Below are 5389 nucleotides of genomic sequence, written 5' to 3'. Positions count from 1 at the left end.
GTCGGACACTTTAAGGCGGAGCAGCCGTTGGCACTTAGAAAATATTCGCCAAACTTGAACGGACCTCCAGGGGAAGAGGCCGAATTTTCACCTGTTCTGGCCGACATCGGGAACCAGCCGAGTCGGACTCTTTAAGGCGGAGCAGCCGTTGGCACTTAGAAAATATTCGTTAAACTTGAAAGGACCTCCAGGGGAAGAGGCCGAATTGTCACTTGTTCTGGCCGACATCGGGAACCAGCCGAGTCGGACGCTTTAAGGCGGAGCAGCCGTTGGCACTTAGAAAATATTCGTTAAACTTGAAAAGACCTCCAGGGGAAGAGGCCGAATTGTCACTTGTTCTGGCCGACATCGGGAACCAGCCGAGTCGGGCCCTTTAAGGCTGAGCAGCCGTTGGCACTTAGGAAATATTTGCCTTAACTCGGCCGGACTTCCAGGGAAGAGGCCGGATTTTCACTTGTTCTGGCCGACATCGGGAACCAGCCGAGTCGGACGCTTTAAGGCGGAGCAGCCGTTGGCACTTAGAAAATATTCCCCAAACTTGAACGGACCTCCAGGGGAAGAGGCCGAATTTTCACTTGTTCTGGCCGACATCGGGAACCAGCCGAGTCGGACTCTTTACGGCGGAACAGCCGTTGGCACTTGGGAAATATTCGCCGAACTCGGCCGGACTTCCAGGGGAAGAGGCCAATTTTTCACTTGTTCTGGACGACATCGGGAACCAGCCGAGTCGGACCCTTTACGGCGGAACAGCCGTTGGCACTTAGGAAATATTTGCCTTAACTCGGCCGGACTTCCAGGGGAAGAGGCCGGATTTTCACTTGTTCTGGCCGACATCGGGAACCAGCCCCAGTCGGACTCTTTACGGCGGAGCAGCCGTTGGCACTTAGGAACTATTCGCCGAACTCGGCCGGACTTCCAGGGGAAGAGGCCGATTTTTCACTTGTTCTGGCCGACATCGGGAACCAGCCGAGTCGGACCCTTTACGGCGGAACAGCCGTTGGCACTTAGGAAATATTTGCCTTAACTCGGCCGGACTTCCAGGGGAAGAGGCCGGATTTTCACTTGTTCTGGCCGACATCGGGAACCAGCCGAGTCGGACCCTTTACGGCGGAACAGCCGTTGGCACTTGGGAAATATTTGCCTTAACTCGGCCGGACTTCCAGGGGAAGAGGCCGGATTTTCACTTGTTCTGGCCGACATCGGGAACCAGCCGAGTCGGACACTTTACGGCTGAGCAGCCGTTGGCACTTAGGAAATATTTGCCTTAACTCGGCCGGACTTCCAGGGGAAGAGGCCGGATTTTCACTTGTTCTGGCCGACATCGGGAACCAGCCGAGTCGGACACTTTAAGGCTGAGCAGCCGTTGGCACTTAGGAAATATTTGCCTTAACTCGGCCGGACTTCCAGGGGAAGAGGCCGGATTTTCACTTGTTCTGGCCGACATCGGGAACCAGCCGAGTCGGGACCTTTAAGGCTGAGCAGCCGTTGGCACTTAGGAAATATTTGCCTTAACTCGGCCGGACTTCCAGGGGAAGAGGCCGGATTTTCACTTGTTCTGGCCGACATCGGGAACCAGCCGAGTCGGACTCTTTACGGCGGAACAGCCGTTGGCACTTAGGAAATATTTGCCTTAACTCGGCCGGACTTCCAGGGGAAGAGGCCGATTTTTCACTTGTTCTGGCCGACCGGGGGAACCAGCCGAGTCGGACTCTTTACGGCGGAACAGCCGTTGGCACTTAGGAAATATTCGCCGAACTCGGCCGGACTTCCAGGGGAAGAGGCCGATTTTTCACTTGTTCTGGCCGACATCGGGAACCAGCCGAGTCGGACCCTTTACGGCGGAACAGCCGTTGGCACTTTGGAAATATTTGCCTTAACTCGGCCGGACTTCCAGGGGAAGAGGCCGGATTTTCACTTGTTCTGGCCGACCGGGGGAACGGCCGAGGCGGACACTTTACGGCGGAGCAGCCGTTGGCACTTAGGAAATATTTGCCTTAACTCGGCCGGACTTCCAGGGGAAGAGGCCGGATTTTCACTTGTTCTGGCCGACATCGGGAACCAGCCGAGTCGGACACTTTAAGGCTGAGCAGCCGTTGGCACTTAGGAAATATTTGCCTTAACTCGGCCGGACTTCCAGGGGAAGAGGCCGGATTTTCACTTGTTCTGGCCGACATCGGGAACCAGCCGAGTCGGACACTTTAAGGCTGAGCAGCCGTTGGCACTTAGGAAATATTTGCCTTAACTCGGCCGGACTTCCAGGGGAAGAGGCCGGATTTTCACTTGTTCTGGCCGACATCGGGAACCAGCCGAGTCGGACCCCTTTACGGCGGAACAGCCGTTGGCACTTAGGAAATATTTGCCTTAACTCGGCCGGACTTCCAGGGGAAGAGGCCGATTTTTCACTTGTTCTGGCCGACCGGGGGAACCAGCCGAGTCGGACTCTTTACGGCGGAACAGCCGTTGGCACTTAGGAAATATTCGCCGAACTCGGCCGGACTTCCAGGGGAAGAGGCCGATTTTTCACTTGTTCTGGCCGACATCGGGAACCAGCCGAGTCGGACCCTTTACGGCGGAACAGCCGTTGGCACTTAGGAAATATTTGCCTTAACTCGGCCGGACTTCCAGGGGAAGAGGCCGGATTTTCACTTGTTCTGGCCGACCGGGGGGAACCGGCCGAGGCGGACACTTTACGGCGGAGCAGCCGTTGGCACTTAGGAAATATTTGCCTTAACTCGGCCGGACTTCCAGGGGAAGAGGCCGGATTTTCACTTGTTCTGGCCGACATCGGGAACCAGCCGAGTCGGACACTTTAAGGCTGAGCAGCCGTTGGCACTTAGGAAATATTTGCCTTAACTCGGCCGGACTTCCAGGGGAAGAGGCCGGATTTTCACTTGTTCTGGCCGACATCGGGAACCAGCCGAGTCGGACACTTTAAGGCTGAGCAGCCGTTGGCACTTAGGAAATATTTGCCTTAACTCGGCCGGACTTCCAGGGGAAGAGGCCGGATTTTCACTTGTTCTGGCCGACATCGGGAACCAGCCGAGTCGGACTCTTTACGGCGGAACAGCCGTTGGCACTTAGGAAATATTTGCCTTAACTCGGCCGGACTTCCAGGGGAAGAGGCCGATTTTTCACTTGTTCTGGCCGACCGGGGGAACCAGCCGAGTCGGACTCTTTACGGCGGAACAGCCGTTGGCACTTAGGAAATATTCGCCGAACTCGGCCGGACTTCCAGGGGAAGAGGCCGATTTTTCACTTGTTCTGGCCGACATCGGGAACCAGCCGAGTCGGACCCTTTACGGCGGAACAGCCGTTGGCACTTAGGAAATATTTGCCTTAACTCGGCCGGACTTCCAGGGGAAGAGGCCGGATTTTCACTTGTTCTGGCCGACCGGGGGAACCGGCCGAGGCGGACACTTTACGGCGGAGCAGCCGTTGGCACTTAGGAAATATTTGCCTTAACTCGGCCGGACTTCCAGGGGAAGAGGCCGGATTTTCACTTGTTCTGGCCGACATCGGGAACCAGCCGAGTCGGACACTTTAAGGCTGAGCAGCCGTTGGCACTTAGGAAATATTTGCCTTAACTCGGCCGGACTTCCAGGGGAAGAGGCCGGATTTTCACTTGTTCTGGCCGACATCGGGAACCAGCCGAGTCGGACACTTTAAGGCTGAGCAGCCGTTGGCACTTAGGAAATATTTGCCTTAACTCGGCCGGACTTCCAGGGGAAGAGGCCGGATTTTCACTTGTTCTGGCCGACATCGGGAACCAGCCGAGTCGGACTCTTTACGGCGGAACAGCCGTTGGCACTTAGGAAATATTTGCCTTAACTCGGCCGGACTTCCAGGGGAAGAGGCCGATTTTTCACTTGTTCTGGCCGACCGGGGGAACCAGCCGAGTCGGACTCTTTACGGCGGAACAGCCGTTGGCACTTAGGAAATATTCGCCGAACTCGGCCGGACTTCCAGGGGAAGAGGCCGATTTTTCACTTGTTCTGGCCGACATCGGGAACCAGCCGAGTCGGACCCTTTACGGCGGAACAGCCGTTGGCACTTAGGAAATATTTGCCTTAACTCGGCCGGACTTCCAGGGGAAGAGGCCGGATTTTCACTTGTTCTGGCCGACCGGGGGGAACCGGCCGAGGCGGACACTTTACGGCGGAGCAGCCGTTGGCACTTAGGAAATATTTGCCTTAACTCGGCCGGACTTCCAGGGGAAGAGGCCGGATTTTCACTTGTTCTGGCCGACATCGGGAACCAGCCGAGTCGGACACTTTAAGGCTGAGCAGCCGTTGGCACTTAGGAAATATTTGCCTTAACTCGGCCGGACTTCCAGGGGAAGAGGCCGGATTTTCACTTGTTCTGGCCGACATCGGGAACCAGCCGAGTCGGACGCTTTACGGCGGAGCAGCCGTTGGCACTTAGGAAATATTCGTTAATCTTGAACGGACCTCCAGGGGAAGAGGCCGAATTTTCACTTGTTCTGGCCGACATCGGGAACCAGCCGAGTCGGACGCTTTACGGCGGAGCAGCCGTTGGCACTTAGGAAATATTCGTTAATCTTGAACGGACCTCCAGGGGAAGAGGCCGAATTTTCACTTGTTCTGGCCGACATCGGGAACCAGCCGAGTCGGACACTTTACGGCGGAGCAGCCGTTGGCACTTAGGAAATATTCGCCAAAATGTTCCGGACCTCCAGGGGAAGAGGCCAAATTTTCACTTGTTCTGGCCGACCGGGTGAACCGGCCGAGGCGGACACTTTACGGCGGAGCAGCCGTTGGCACTTAGGAAATATTCGCCAAAATGTTCCGGACCTCCAGGGGAAGAGGCCGAATTTTCACTTGTTCTGGCCGACCAAGGGAACCAGCCGAGGCGGACACTTTACGGCGGAGCAGCCGTTGGCACTTAGAAATTATTCAGACTTCCATAAACACACATCGGCCTTTTGCCGTCACTGCCCGGGATGGGCACCGTGGTAGCTCGGACAGTTCGTGTGACAGCTTCCGCTGGCACTTAGACAATTTTTAAAATGAAAATAAACAGTTCTGCACATACGTGCCGACTATATTTTGCGAAAGGGGGGTAAAGTGATGAGTACACTAAGTGGGGGGACCAAGTACATAAAGCCCACCCCTGGTACCTCAGAGAGGCCGAATTGACACATTTTGTGTCCGACCGCGGGAACCAGCCGAGGCGGACGCTTTTCGGCGCAAGAGCCGTTGGCACTTAGAAAATATTCGTTAATCTTGAACGGACCTCCAGGGGAAGAGGCCGAATTTTCACTTGTTCTGGCCGACATCAGGAACCAGCCCAGGCGGACGCTTTTCGGCGCAAGAGCCGTTGGCACTTAGAAGATATTCGTTAATCTTGAACGGACCTCCAGGGGAAGAGG

The sequence above is a fragment of the Syngnathus scovelli genome, unplaced genomic scaffold (assembly GCF_024217435.2).
Source record: "Syngnathus scovelli strain Florida unplaced genomic scaffold, RoL_Ssco_1.2 HiC_scaffold_311, whole genome shotgun sequence".
Lineage (NCBI taxonomy): Eukaryota > Metazoa > Chordata > Actinopteri > Syngnathiformes > Syngnathidae > Syngnathus > Syngnathus scovelli.
The sequence above is the reverse complement of the archived record's forward strand: the minus strand, read 5'-3'. Positions refer to the sequence as shown.